This window comes from Dermacentor albipictus, unplaced genomic scaffold, assembly GCF_038994185.2.
Source record: "Dermacentor albipictus isolate Rhodes 1998 colony unplaced genomic scaffold, USDA_Dalb.pri_finalv2 scaffold_38, whole genome shotgun sequence".
NCBI lineage: Eukaryota > Metazoa > Arthropoda > Arachnida > Ixodida > Ixodidae > Dermacentor > Dermacentor albipictus.
In genome coordinates this window covers 509,333-525,599 of record NW_027225592.1, presented here as the reverse complement: position 1 = coordinate 525,599, position 16,267 = coordinate 509,333, and the positions used below count along the sequence as shown (strand labels likewise).

The window sequence follows — 16,267 nt, the reverse complement described above, 5'->3', positions numbered from 1 at the left end:
CAGAAGTGAGTTCAAGGAGTCGATTGAATTCAATGAGTGAACATGCAAAATTGATGCCTTTGTGAACTTTCTAAATATTCTAGGGCAACAGACACCTCTAGCAGCTCACCACTTCCTTAGGATAATCTTTATCCCACTATTCCGTAAGCGGGTGCACCGAATCAGCAGCTTTCCGACTACAGGTTTGCGCCAGGCCTTGTGGTAGCAAAGATAGTAATCGAGTTCGTTTTGAAGCTTAAGAAGCATGAGGCATCTGTTGTTGCTGGCGTGAGCGATGGTGAAGGCAACAACAGATCTAGTTGGACTCATTTGGGAGTGTCGAGCAAGATTTCAGAGCCCATAAACAAGAAGCCTTAACCGTAACTTGAAATAGGACTCTTTCTGCACTTCTTGTGAGATGTGCCACACATATTTAGGTGCGTGCGTATCCATCTCTTGTCACACACATATCGAAAAGTAATGTTCGTGTTCATGCAACATTAGAGTGCTACTCCTGTACGATATCGTGATATTACTAAACAACATTGTCCTTCAGGCTGGCTTTGACTGCATGAACTTTAAGCATTTCCGACTCCTTTACGAGACCGTGAAAGACCAACAGCTTAAAGTTTCGCCGAAGTCGACAGCTTCTCACGTGAATCGAGGAAATCGGGAGAAGATGAATGTGCGACTTGCGACACAGGTACAAAACCAATATTGTGTTTGGTGGATTAAAATGCGTGATTTCTTTTTAATTCAGAGGGTATCTCATGCCAACAAGGAATAAGCAGTTTCTTTTACTTTTTATTTGTGAATAGAGTGAAATAATATCTTAACCTACATTTTCCGCTTTACTTTCAATTGTTAGGCTGAACTGTTGCCACTGGCTGGAAATTCTGCAGATAACCGCTCAAGGGTTTTTTTGAAGGCACAGAAGGCACAGAAAGCCTTACTACTGTCATAAACAAGCTGTTTGACGCATTAAATGCGAAATGTCTAGCCACCCGAATAAGCGCGGACACTACGCATATTGAGGTACAAATTATATCCCTGTGTTAAAATTCCATGTGTTTGTACGTGTGTGCGTTAACCTACTACATGTCATTCTACATTGTGGCAGGTCACCATAAACTTCCTGGAAATGCTCAATGCAACAGAAAGAAACTGTGTTGCAAAAACACAATTTTTTTGCATCGCAAATGAACACCAAATCCCTACGCATAACAATGAAGTTCGTTCTGGATATTATGACTTTGCTCGACGAGAAGGATGTGAGATGTGTACTCTCAGCAAAGCTGAACCAGGACCCACTAGAGGTATCTTTCTTTCTTTACATGTATTTTCACCTTAAGAGATGACATTTGTTTACTTTTGAAACTGTAAACAAATTTGAAAAAAAAAACTTACTATGGTGGCGGCCAGCAGTCCCTAGAGGATATGGGTACTGTACCACCAGTCGCCATCCTTAATTGAAGTCTTTTGTGCCTGGTGCTTTGAAGAATCCGTCAAGTGCCCTGATTTCTATACTGTCAGGCATCGAGAGTGCAATGGAAAGACCGACAAGGTAGAACAAGGTGTTTGTAAACCTGTTCTGGTGGGCAGTAGATAAACTGTCCGACAACTGCCTCAGTCGTGTTGGGTGCGCAGTGCATTTCGAAGACATAGTGGCAGGCATGATAAAATTTTATTGGCCAGCACGAATGCATTTTTATACGAAATTCTTGCACCAGCACCGAAGCTCTAGCATGGAAGTCGGCGAGAAAGGGTGCAAAGGTGCTGTAGTTACAAGTAAAGGTCTTCAGCCTGTTGTGAAAGAAATTCAACCCTACCATGCGTGCTGGTAATTTAGAAATAAAGTCCTGCTCAAAGTACATCAGTCCTGCTTTCACAATTGCAGCAGTGAGTATTTCTAACACTTTAGTGTACCTTCAGTGTCAACTAATATTGGCTGCCTACTCTAGCTGTGTCGAGTAGTTTCTCTCTCTCTCTCTCTCTCTCTATATATATATATATATATATATATATATATATATATATATATATATATATATATATATATATATATATTCTAAGATAGCTTCTATCTTACGCCAACGAATGTGCATCTGCAAACGATGTTGCTTTCGGCACTACTTGATAGCGATAATATCGTTGTATTGATGCATGCCGCAATGTAATATGCACGTGAAGAAATACAAAAAAACGAGCATAAAGCTCAGACGACGACAATATTCGGGTACGGGGCAGATCTCGTAGTAATATCGGCAGCGGAGGCTGGTCAGCAACCGTGCGAGTCTACTGTTTCGACGCTTTACTGTCGCTTGACAGCACGCAAGTAAGGGAAGCTTACTACAAAACTATGTTGGAAAATAAAACGCCGAATGCCTTGAAGTGCGCGTCTGAAAGGACGCCTGACGCAAGTAGCAAAGGGGACAAAGCCATTGCGCGGCGGAAGATGGAACGGTGGCGCCACTTGGCGGCAATTTGAGAACAGGAGGCACTGGCGGCAATGAAGCAAGAGGAGAGTTATAAAACTGATCCTAGTCTAGTAACATTGGCTCTGCCTTGGTGCGGCCCAATCCACTGCGGTCGCAGCGCGAAGACGAAATGCTCTGACGCGGCGCCACAGTATTTTTCGTCGTCGCGCGCCTCACTACAATGCACGTGCCGCTTCAGCCGCTCGTCCCACTCAACCGTATTGTAGTACGCTCTACATTAGCACGAGGAACGAGAGCTTTCCCTCGTGGTGTAACGCGTAACGCAATAAATAACAAATTAGACCTATACGCATTATGTGTGCATCTTGTAAACATTAAAATGCCTAAATGTACATTATATGGAATAATAATATTGTTACGTAGGAAGACGCAGACGAAACGCTATCTACAAGTATATTTACAAGAGAATACGCCGCACTTGGCCAAGTGGCAAGATGATGATAATGATGATGAAGCCTCAGTTAAAGGCAGAAACAACCCACTGTGGGAGATAGGCAATGAATCGGGTGGTAATATGATTCAATAAGTAAAATAAAATAAATTGATTAATAAATAAACAACACGAAAAAAAAGGAAAACAAATAACCCAAGATGCAAAATAAAGTGTGGATACATGACATAAAGTATTGATCAATACTATAGTGAGCCTTGCATTGATACGATTGTTAAAAAAGCAAGAAAACAGTAAGTTAAATTATGAATACCAATAGTAGGATTTAAACTGTGAATTTGTGTTTTTAGTTTTTGAATTTTCTAAACTGAAGTAAAAGTAAATCAATTCTTGAAACTGAAAGCTATTATTGTGCCACATAGACAATTATAAATGGCAAACGTTCCTGTGGGTATATCCCAAAACTGTTGCTCCAAGGGAGAGTATAACAGTACTGCTTAAAAGTAATCCTAAATTTTGAAGTGGAATTTCCAGACATAGTTTTCGATGCGTAGAAAACCGCCGACATGATAATAAAAAATGATCTATAGTTTCCGGTTCATTGCAGAGGTAGCATAGAGGGCATGCCGCCTGTCCACATCTGTGCAAATAAAAATAAAGTGTTGGAATACGGCAACGCAGTCTAGTAAATAAAACTTTGAATTTCTGGTTAGGACACCATTGCCGGTTCCAACAATAATTTAGGTGTAAAAAATCTGAAGATTTTGCTAATGACAGAGCTTTTTTGTCCTCGCTCGAAGAAAATTGCTTATATCTGGCTGCAGTAATGTGCGAAGTTGCCGGCAGCACACATAGCACAGGACCTGCTAAAGAAGGTCGTGCTAAGAAATCGGCTATTTCATTAATGTGAATGTCTCGGTGGCCAGGGACCCATACTATATGCGCTAAACTTAAGTGACGCGGAGCTAAGGAATAAAACGTGTTTCCTGTTGACGACTCTGTAGACGCAGTAAGTGTGCTGCATACAGATAGAGAATCTGTGGCTATAATAACTCTTGTAATATGAATGGGTAATTTCCGCAAGGCAAGAACTATTGCCAGAAGTTCGGCATGAAAGACTGATGTGTAATCTGGTAGGCGAAGTGAAAAAGACCAATCGAGGGATGGTAAGTAGATACCCTAACCTGCCTTCTCTTCACACGAAGAAGCATCAGTTGCTATTACGTTCATTTTGAAACGGGCCAAATAATTTTTTAAACGGTCATCCAAACATGTTGGGGGCAGAAATTTCGCATTGTGTGGAAAAATGTCTGCAAATACAATTTTCAGCGAACCCGGAGTCCCATGAAGCGGAATTATTTCTCTACGGCGAAAATTGAAAGGTGCTAATTGTGCTTGCACAAATACAACTTGTGGAATATGAAACCGTGACCAGGTGGTCTCAAAAAATGCACTTGGTTCACTAATAAATGCATGTTGTCCATGTCGTAGTGTAGAATCATAAGCTCCTAAGTAGGTTTGAACCGTAAGCATACGAAATCGTGTGCGAAGAATAGGTAGGCGCATTTCCTGGTGCAATACGTACAATATTAGCAACGAATTTAGGAAGCCCTAAACATAGTCGAAGAGCTTTGTTTCTAACAAAACAAGGGGTTTTAATTGATAATGGTTCTCTGTTCATTATACTAAGGATAACTGTAACGGCCCGGTGAGCGTAAAAACAAGGACTGCACTTTTGTTTACATTTAGCAACAGGTGCAGGTTGTGAAGCCACGTCTGTAGAGTACAGAGGTACGTTTTCAAAGACAGGTGAAGGAAATTGATGTTTCTAGCTGTCGCGAAAAATGAAATGTCATCGGCATAGACATACAGATTCACCTCCTGGTGCAGTGGTATTGTACTCATAAACAGGTTAAATAGTATAGAAGACAGAACAGCCCCCTGGGGCACCCCTCTTGTCTCATCGAACATTCTTGAAGAAAAGCCGTTTTTAAAACAATGAAATTTTCTGTTTCTTAGAAATTCAAAAATCCACGCCATTATACATTTTGGAAAATTGTTGGACTGTAATCTGTCCAGCAGTAGAGAGTACTCAACGCTGTCATAAGCTTTTGCTATGTCAGGTGTCACTAGAGCGCTAACTTCTTTTCTATGCTGAGCAAGTTGGATGCGGCTTTCCAAATCTACATGCGCACACCAAATGGAGAGACCGGGCCAGAAACCTATTTGACTTGCGCTCAGTAATGAATTTTCAGATATATGATCCATCATACGGTCATATAAAGCTCTTTCAATTAGTTTTGCCATATTTGACGTGAGGGAGATAGGCCTAATGCTGTGAAGGTTGTAGCCAGCTCCTTGTTTCTTAAGCAGCGGAATAATTTTGGCTGACCTCCATTCTGGTGGATGTAGCCAGGCCAGCAGTTGGGCGAACAACAACTTTATTGCGGCTGCGCAAGTTACATATATAGTGAAGCCTACGTGACGTAACAGATCACAGGATTACTGGTGTGCCGTGACGACTGCAAATTCAGCCGCGCTACATCTCCCCTTTACTGGAAGACAAATTAAGGATGCCTTTCAGGCTGCGGGTATCGACAGGGCTTGTGGCGAGTCCTCGTGCTTCTCCGTAGATCTTGGGACGAGTGGTCTTCTTTGGAACCTTCTCCGGGAGCCTCTGCTGGACTATCTTCGCGATGGATCGGAATGTCCCGCAGGGGTTTTCTTGTGCGTCTGATTTCTCGACCATCTTCCGTTCTCAGGATCGCTGACCTGTTGGCTGGCCTCAATAGAATAGCAGGCGACCAGGTTCGCTGGAGGGTGTCGTATGTAGTGACTGCCTGACCTGGAGAGAGGGGTGGTAGGTGCCTCGTTCCGCGGTTATAATAGACCTGGCGTTGACGGATCTCCTGAAGCCAGCTGTGGACGGCGTTACTTGATACTGCCTGTGGTACTAGGTGGCTGGTGGGCACAGGCAGCAAGGTCCTGGTTTGCCGTCCCATGAGTCTCTGCACAGGCGACTTTATAATATCTCTTGGGGTGTTGCGCCATTCGAGCAACGCCATATGAAAGTCAACTCGGTTATGTGAACATTTCTCTAGAAGCTTTTTGGCCTCTTGTACTGCTCTTTCCGTCATACCATAGAGCGGGGATGATACGGACTTGACGTAACATGGGCAACGCCTAGCTGCTGCAGGAAATGTTTGAAAAGCCGGCTGGTGAACGGTGGTCCGTTGTGACTGCAGAGCTTAAGCGGTAAGCCATGTGTGGAGCTCTGCGCACCATGACGCCAGAGCGCTAGTAGTGCTTTGACGGAGTTCGTGGATCTGAAAAGAGAAAGAATAAAAGTCCACAAATATGGCAAATTCACGACCCTCATGAAAGAACAGGTCCATGCTGACGAATTCCCAAGGCAGCTTTGGGATGTCGCGGCAGTAAAGAGGCATTTTCGCATTTCGCGGCTGGTATTTCTGGCAGACAGCGCAATTTTTGCAGAACTGCTCTATCTCATGTTACATATTTCGCCAGTACATGACGTCTCTTGCCCGTGCCTTCATCTTTTCCGCTCCCGGGTGTGCAGCGTGAAGCAGCAGCTTAATCTCTCGCTTTTTTGAAGATGGTATGACTACCTTGTTGCTGCGAAAAACAAGGCCGTTTTGCGTGTGCAGCTGTTCTTTGTGGGACCAGTACGGACGCACATTTTCGGGTACCTCGCTTCTTTCTGGCCAGCTTGTGTCGGCGTAACCCCGAAGCGTGACGAGAGCAGGATCTTCACTGCTGGCCGCAAGAAGATCCCTCAGGCGCTGTTGCGAAGCTGCAATGTAATCAAGCACATTTACTTGAAATTGCTCAGCTTCTTTTTGCAAGAGTTGCTAGGGAATCGGAATAAGGCGTCAGCCAAAAACAGCTCTTCCCCTGGCTTGTAGATCAGCTTAATAGTATATCACTGCAAAGTCAAACGCATGCGCTGTAGGTGAAGTGGACACTGATACAGTGGTTTGCTGAATATCTGCACCAAGGGGCGGTGATCAGTTTCGACAGTTACGCTTTCCTGGCCGAAGATGTAATCATGAAACTTGATGCAGCCATGCACAATTGTCCATGTTTCTTTCTTAATTTGTGCGTAGCGTTGCTGCGCCTCTGTTAGTGAACGTGACGACAAAGCGATGGGGCCGCCGTCTTGAATAAGCACTGCACCAACTCCCATTTGACTCGCGTCGACCGAAAGGGTGACCGGCTTAGTTGCATCGAAAAAGGAAGGAATTTGTACGTTAACTAAGCTCTCACGCAACATTTCATAGCTTCGTTGCTGAGCCTCGGTCCAAACCCAGGCAATGTCCTTGCGCAACAATGTTCTCAGTGGTGCAGTCACGACGAACAAGTTAGGGATGACTCGCCGTGGTTGCTCAGTGGCTATGGTGTTGGGCTGCTGAGCACGAGGTCGCGGGATCGAATCTCGGCCACGGCGGCCGCATTTCGATGGGGGCGAAATGCGAAAACACCCGTGTGCTTAGATTTAGGTGCACGTTAAAGAACCCCAGGTGGTCAAAATTTCCGGAGTCCTCCACTACGGCGTGCCTCATAATCAGAAAGTTGTTTTGGCACGTAAAACCCCAAATATTATTATGTTAGGGATGAAACGTTGTACATAATTCATCATGCCTAGAAGGACTTGGAGTTCCTTACTGTTCTTTGGTTCTTTTATTTTCAGTACGTCGTTCACTCGACCAGGTTCCAGGCGGAGGCCTTCTGTGCTAAGGATGTGCCCTAGGTAGCGGACTTCGGTCTGCAAAAAAGGTGCATTTCTTGAGGTATAGCGTGAGGTTGTTTTCGAGACAGTGTGCCAACAAAAGCGACAGGTGGTGGTCACGCTCCTCCTTCGTGCGGCCCCAAAGTGGTATATCATCTATTACCACGGCTACGCACGGCAAGCCTTCCAGCAAGCGATGCATAGCTGCTTCGAAGATTTCTGGAGCTGACCCAATGCCGAACGGCATTCGAAGAAATCGATATCGCCCCCGTGCTCATTGTACATAGTTTAGAGCTTGATTCAGAAAGCTTAATTTGGCAAAATCCTGTCGCTGCGTCGAGTGTTGAGAAGAACTTAGCACCGGACAGTTGCGAGGCTGCGTCTTCTAGCGTTGGCATTGGTTAATGTTCGCGCAGCAGCACTTTATTAAGCGCAGTAGGGTCTAGGCAAATTCTAACCCTGTCCTTAACAACTGTAACCATATGGCTAGACCACTCCGTAGGCTCAGTTACCTTTGTTATGACACCTTGTGCTTCCATACGCTGTAGCTCAGCCGTGACGTTGTCCTGAAGAGCAACAGGAACTCTTCTTGCTGGAACGACGACGCCCACCGAGTCTGGCTTGAGCTTCATGTCGTACTCAAAATCTTTCAGCTGCCCGAGTCCCTCGAAGACCTCTGCAAAAGGCTGCGCTGGCGGGTATAGTTCATGCTGTATGTTTTGCATCCGGTATATGAAGCCGAGACTTTAAGCTGCTGCACCACTCAAAGTGGCAGGGACGTCTTGTTGGACAATAAAAAAAGTTTGTTTTTTGGTTCTGCCATTTGCTGAAAGTATCAATTGGACTTTCGCATGCACGGCTGTTGTGTGGCCAAAGAATGCTGTGAGCTTGACATTGCAGGCTTGTTGAGGCTTTTTTTGGCAGCTTTGCAACGTCGTTTCTTGAAATCACAACAATTGGCGCCTGTGTCTAGCTTGCACATGATGGCATGGCCCTCATTGTAGACCGTTGCGCTCCAGTGATCGGTGGTTATCGCACCAATAGTCAACGTTTGCAAAAAAAAAAAAATTCGTCGTCTCCGGCTCGTAACTGTCGCATTTGTTGGTTGGCACTGCGCGGAAAGTTCGACGGCTTGCATGCTCGAGCGAAATGGTTCAGCCTTCCGCACTTCCGGCATGTTTTTTTTTTGCTGGGCACGTGTCACTGCGATGCATTTGACCCCCACATTTGTAGCAAACGTTTTTTCTTGTTGCTACCGCGTTTACTATGGTGCCTTCACTGGCGCCCGTAGCTTCACTTATCTCACGAAAGTCCTCTTTGCCTTGTTCTTGCGTGCGGCAAATGTCGACTGTCTTTTGGTATGTCGGGTTTTCCGCGATCAGTCTTTGCTGTAGGCTCTTATCCCGAGTGCCGAAAATGATTCTGCTACGCAACGTGTGGTCTTCAAGGTCCCGAAATTCACAATTCTTCGCTAACCCACGCAGTTCTGTTAGCCACTTGTTAAACGTCTCACCTTCTTTTTGGTTTCTTGAACCAAAACGAAATTTTCGGAATGTTAAGTTCGTTGCAGGCTTGTAATGATCCTCAAATTTCTTAATCAGAACTTCAACGTCATTCCTGTCTTCCGCTTCATTGAACTTGAAGGTACTGTACGACTTCCTAGCCTCTTCGCCGATGGTAACTAGCAACGTGGCTGCTTGAACGTCTTTGGCTGCTTGTTCAATTGCGTAGCAGTGGAAAAAAGCAGAAACTCACTTTTCCAAGTTTTTCAGGCAATCCAAGGGTCGTGCGACGGATGCATAGGCTTCGGGGGCGGTAGTAGCGCGGACACCATCGACATTTCGGCTGGTTTCCGCTGCCACCATGTAGCCAGGCCAGCAGTTGGGCGAACAACAACTTTATTGCTGTTTCGCAAGTTACATATATAGTGAAGCCTACGTGACGTAACAGATCACGGGATTACTGGTGCGCCGTGACGACTGCAGATTCAGCCATGATACAGTGGAATCCAAGCATTTTTTTAAGAATAATTACCTTTTTCAGAATGTCATCCGAAGACATTTCAAATACTATTTTTAAGCATGGCATTCGAAATGCCGTCAGCACCTGGAGCTGAGGCAGCCAGAGATCAAAGGACATTAGAGAGCTCTGACACTGTGACTTCCACAAAGTCGTCAGCGATGGGAGGCCTTAGTGGCCCATTCGGCAAACGTGATGTTAAGCGTTGCGCTAAGCCCTTTCCTATGAATTCTAAAGAAGCAGATAACTCGCGTGGTGAAAGTATTATCGATTCAGTATTCGCTGGTGTTGGTATGAATTCTCTATAGCGAAGGAATCTGAACAGAGCTTTTTTGTTGCTGGGCTTAGAGAGGAATTCATGATGTTTTTCGTAATACTCGTGTTTGGCATTCGATACTGTTCTCTTGAACGCAGCAGCTGCAAATTTATAATCACTCCAGTTACTCGGACACTGATTCTAAAGTAATTTCTTCCACGCGGCTTTTCTTCTTCTATATTCCCGCGTGCAGTCCGAATTCCACCAAGGAGATGTAGTACTTTTGTTTATTTTAACATTAAATTGGGACTTTTTAAAGGAACTTTCTACTACAACGCAAAGCCTCATGGCTTTGATGTCATTGGGTACCGTTTTCTGGGAATTGAGGACCGTTTTCAAGCTATTCTGAAATTTCTGATAATTGACAAAAGTACGCTTCGGAGACTCCAGGGGAATAACAGGGCATACAATACCAAACATAATCGGTAGACGGCCACGATTTGAGGCTGAGTCGACAGCAGACCAGGAAGTCTCGGAAATTCCTGAAGTGGAAAATGTTAGATCCAATGCCGATTTAGAAAGACCCTGAATATAACTAGCTGACTTCGTGTTTGTGTAACAAAAATTTTGATTATTGCCCAGACCGACAATCGCTTTCCACATGAGTCCGTTTTGAAACATCAAGACACGTGATGCGAATTAAAATCTCCGGCTATCACAATTTCTTTCCTACAAGATTTGACAACGGTATCGAGGAAACGAGTATCATGCCCGCCTGCGGGAAAATATGTATTAACTAAGGAAAACGGGGAACAACCAGGAATAGTTACATCTATTGCTAGTATCTCACACTCGCACACATATACTGGTGGGTAATTTTTACTTTGTGGCATACTTTAGTTGTTATCACGAAAACAGGTCCTCCGCCTCACGATGGATGGTACAATCGAAATAAACGATAATTTTTTATATGAAAATCTTGGCCATTGGAGAGCCAAGTTTCCTACAAAAGAATAATGTCAGGTGAAAGTTGTGCGCAAAATTATATTGAATCGGTAGCTGCAGAAATAATGGAACGGCAGTTCCACTGTAATACCTTTACATAACCTATGATGAATTAAGGCCTACTTTAGAAACCACTTGCTCTAAAATACTGTGTTTTAAGAAATCTTTCTTCGAAAGACTGTCTTTACCGTACTTTGTTGGTTTTGTTTGAGGGTCAGAGCTGGAAGGATTAGGATTAGAATGTGACTTGGAAAGACTATCTTTCACAAACGTTTTGGTTTTTGAGTGCGGGACAGAGATCGATGAGTTATCGTTAGGTGATCTTGTGCGTTTAACAGTCGGGAGGTCCATTTATACATCCTGGTTGTTTTCCGACACTGATCCAGAGAAGCATCCGCTGTCGGTCTGCCGAGTTGCAGTTGATGGCCTCGCATTGTCTGCGTCTTGTACAATAACTGATGAAGGATCCACTAGTTGCTCAGCATTTGTTGTAAGGGTTTGTGTAATAATCTGCGAGCTAGCATTGGAACTCGCTAAAGGACTGAAAAGCTGAATCATTTGTGATGTCAACACTTGAGCTAGAGTCTCCGACAGGTTTGATGTTAATCTTTCCATAGCTTTTGACAACGCCTTTTCGACCGCTGTCACAATAGAATCGGAAAGGGCTGTGTCTGCAACCATTTGCTGACGGGCTGTCACTCCTGCATATCCCTTAGACCTCCCCTGGACTCCAACAGCAGCATCAGGGCGTGAGCAACGTCTCCTTTCCATTACATCTACAATTTGCATTTCCTGTGATCTTGCAGGACAGTTCGAGTAGTTGGCGGAATGAGCACCACCACACAGACAAGATTTGTCTTTTTTGGAGGAACAATCACTAAAACTGCAGCTGTCTCCACAAGCACGGCCGCGGGGTGCAGATCTGCAGCCCCTGACACTGTGACCAAATCGCAAACATTTGTTACATTGTAGAATGCGTGGAGGTAGAGCTTCTACCTTGTAAATTAGGGGCCAGACCCTAATTTCTGTTGGCCGCATAGTCCCAGCACATGTAACTATGACTGACTCCGTTGGTATCTTCTTATTGTGAATCACTCGACTGCGCCGGTAAACGGAGATAACACCAGCCACCGAGAACATTTCTAAAATCTCCTCAGGGGTTAAAGTGACGTCCACCCCTCGTACAATGCCTCTAGAGCATGCGAGATGTGGTGGTACGAAACATCTCACCGGACGGGAAGCGAATGTGGAACAATTCAGCAGTTCTTTGACACAGGTGTGGTCTGGCGAGCAGCATAGTATGCCACCTCTGCCGAACTGACGGACCTCTGTGATCTGTCGGAAGTGGGGTGAGGCCTTCTGCAATTCGGCCTGAATTGTTTTTGGGTTTCTCACATTGATCGTGCCTCCCTCGGTCGGCACCATGGCCACAGGAACAATGCCGGCTCCAATGCGCAGAAAAAACTCAAGCGGCAGCTCCTGAGGAGCTACCGTCGCTGACCATGGGGAAGCCCCGTAGCCAGGTGATTATACAGACATCCAGCAAGGCTAACACAAGAACACATGAGAAAAAAAATCGTCGTCTTCGTCTTCTCACTGCTCGCCTCTTCGTCACTGTAAACACTGTTCCGTAGCACTACCCCCGGCGGCAAAAGCGCCGTCCCGGAGCCACTAATGGCGGGACTTCGAAGCAGTGTAGTAGGCCTTGAGCCTACTGACGTGCACATCACTAGATGCCAGATTAGAGGAAGAGGTTGAACACACAGGAGCAATTTCGTACGCCGCAGGCGTCACCTGGCGCAGCACGCGGTAGGGCCCTGTGAATCGCGAAAGGAGCTTTTCTGAAAGTCCGACGTGACGAGAGGGCGACCTTAGGAGCACGAGCGCACCAGGCGAAAACTACATCATAGTGGCGGCCGTTGTACTGACGCTGCTGAGTGGTTTGCGAGGCCGTCAGTCGAGCACGGGCAAGCTGGCGTGCATAGATGGCGAGGGCGACGGCGTCGCGCGCACACTGGCTTGTTGAGATCGCAGCAGGCGGAAGTGCCGTGTCAAGGGGCAAGGTCTGTTCGCGAACGTACAGTGCGTAAAATGGAGAAAATCCTGCGGTGTCGTGCCGGGAAGTATTGTACGCAAATGTTACGTAAGGAAGGGCAATGTCCCAGTCGTGGTGGTCCTTGAAAACGTACTTGGAGAGCATATCGGTAAGAGTACGGTTTAACCGCTCTGCCAGGCCATTGGTTTGACGGTGGCATGAGGTAGTCAGCTTCTGTTGGGTGGAGCAGGCACGCACAATGTCGACGATAACTTTTGAGAGGAACTTACGACCCCGGTCAGTAAGCAGCTCTCGAGGGGTGCCATGTAGTATGATAATGTCACGCAAGAGAAAGTCCGCGACGTCAGTTGCGCAACTGGTAGGGAGAGCCCGCGTGATAGCATATCGGGTGGCGTAATCAGCTGCGACGGCTACACATTTCTTCACCGAGGATGACGTGGGAACGGGTCCGAGGAGGTCTAATCCAGCAGAAAAGAACGGTTCCGCAGGGACGGTGATCGGCTGCAGATGACCGGCAGGTGTTTTCCGACGGTGGCAGGGATCACAGGCAGCAACATAGCGTCGGACGGAGCGAGCGAGACCAGGCCACAGTGTTTACAATGACGAAGAGGCGAGCAGTGAGAAGACGACGACGACGATTTGAGGCAAGCACGGGCTCTTGCCTCTTGGTCAAATGCGGCGTATTCCCTTGTAAATATACTTGTATATAGTTTTCCGTCTGCGTCTTCCTACGTAACATATCTGGTGGAGGCGCGGGGTAATAAGATGCCGAATGGGGCGGAATCGATGAAGCCGGGTGGTTATCAGGGTGATGGGCCGAGCAAACGGTGTGAAGACCCATGTTTGCGAATTCCTGGCGGACAACTGTCTGGATCAGGGAAACCGTGGCTGCAAGTGCGTTGGAGGGGCTGGAGTCGAAGGCAGCCGGATAGGCGGCCTCGATCTCACGTCGGACGGTCCGGGTAACATCGCTAGTGTTGGTGGGACGAGGAGCGTCGGTACAGGAAGATGTCACTGGGGTGTTGGGCAGACGGGGAAACTGCTGGTGGATACGTCGGCTTTTAGCGAGTTCCAGGCGTCGGAACTCTTTTATAACTGCATCTACCGTCGCCACGTTGTTCAAAACGAGCAAGTTGAAGGCGTCATAGGCAATGGCTTTGAAGATGTGGGAGACCTTATCGGACTCAGTCATGTGTGCGTCAACTTTGCGGCACAGAGCCAAGACGTCCTGAATGTACGTGATGAAGGGCTCCGTTGACGTCTGCACGCGGCCGGATAACGCCTTCTGTGCGGCAAGTTGGTGACAGTATGGGTCGCCGAACAAGTCTCGGAGCTTTTGCTTAAGCAAATCCCAACTGGTGAACTCATCTTCGTGTGTCCGAAATCAAACTCGAGGTGTTCCACTGAGGTAAAAGACTACGTTGGCGAGCATGATAGTAGGGTCCCACCGGTTATTGCGGCTGACGTGTTCGTACAGGCTGATCCAGTCCTCGATGTATCTTTGCCCGAGAATACGCGAGGATCACGGGGAGCGGAGAGAGTGATGTAGGTCGTCGAAGTGGCAGCAGGTGTCGGAGCCGGCGGAGTCGAGTTGTCACCGGGAGTCATGAAGGAAGGCTCGACGTACCGTCCACTGCGAAGTTTCGTGACGAGGTACAGGGAACGTCCACCTCCACCAGATATGTTAAGTAGGAAGACGCAGACGAAAAGCTATATACAAATATATTTACAACGGAATACGGCACCCTTGGCCAAGAGGCAACAGTCTGCGCTAGCCTCTAATCTAATCTAATCTAATATGGTAATAAATGCCTTTTATAACTTGCTTATGCGTCTAATGCATTCAGTGCAATCGCTAAGTGAAATATGGGAGCGACAATGCACTAACGGTGTAATCACGTGAGCCTCAGTTTGTTGAACACCGATGAGGCAACAACGCCCAAGGAATGATAGCCACCTAGAGTGAATCCAGATAAACAAATGAAACTAGTGGTGTGCCGAGGGACAAATATTTTCTTGTTACCGTTAGCAAGGTATGCGTAATTAGGTGGCAAAGCTTCCACAGAAGCCCTCAAGTCAGCAAAATGGCGGCTCGTCAACCGTCACCATTTCCGTATCCGGGGACAACTGACAGCTAGTAAAACAAAAAGTGACATCATAACAGGAAATTGAAGTGATATCAAGAACGTGTGCTGTTCGGCAAGAATGTTTGAATTTCTTTAGCGTCCATCATTTCGAACGCTACGCCAGCAGTTAAATTTCTTTGTAGGCGGAGGCGAGCTTGACTCGCTGCAGCTGAAGAACCAGCGTGTCAGTAAACTACAGGAGTGGCGTGTGTCCTAATGTGACCATAGTTAGGCTGTTATTGACGGCAATTAGTCAGTAGGGTCCTTACGAAGGTGAGCGAATAGGACAGACATATATGACAGTGCCATGGAGGTTCTAACGGCAACTTCACTTTTAGTCGTCTAGAATAACGTAACCAATATAACTGACCAAACAGAACATGTTTCAAAAGATAAAAATTACTATGGCCATCATACAGTCGCAATGTAAAGCTAAATATGCGAAACCTTGTCACAGAATCATTCGCAGTTCCATGCGCCACTACGTATTCATATTCAACAGTTCTAAAAGAAGACAACATTACCCCACATAATCATTTATAAAACATTCGCCTTACTAATTTTACTGTCCATCGGACACTCGGAGCCTTTATTACGATGATCGAATGAATATAGCAAGACGTTTCTTCGCGGAGCGTTCCGCATTTAACATCGCCACGAAACAGCGCGTAGGATGCCTCAGCGTGAACTTGTACGATAACAAAAAGCTGCGCTCACTGCTTTCGCCAATTTATGCCCTGCGCGCGCCGCAGTTTGAATAAACCCGCAAGGAACTAAAAAAAAAGATACTTGGATGGAACCGCCGCGTTCAAGTGAGCAATGCCATTCTGTGCGACATATAGCATAATATTACGCGATCGAAGGATTAACAACTGGAGACTGTTTACAAAGTATATTTACAAAAGATAATGCAGGCTGGCCAGTTCAGCCGGCAGGTCGAAAGCCACGGTACTTTCATAGTCTTCGTAGGGGCGCCCGCGTGCATCGTCCACAAGAAACTCGCAACATGCATGTATCATTGTCCCCGGTCACGCAAGCATCGTCCCGGTGCGTGTAAATATCGATGATAACAGGACAGTAATATGGTTGAGGGCGTGCGACATGCACAACGTCAGTCGAATTCGGGGCAGAGAAGGCACTGGTACTGGCTGGGGTGATTTCGTAGGTAACTGGAGTCACGGCACGCA

The 16,267-nt window shown here is 46.3% G+C and overlaps 1 pseudogene; it reads left to right on the top strand.

Moving 5' to 3' along the window:
- Nucleotides 1–13,765: 13,765 nt before the first annotated feature.
- Nucleotides 13,766–16,267, top strand: part of LOC135916922 (uncharacterized) — a 28,363-nt pseudogene continuing 25,861 nt past the window's right edge.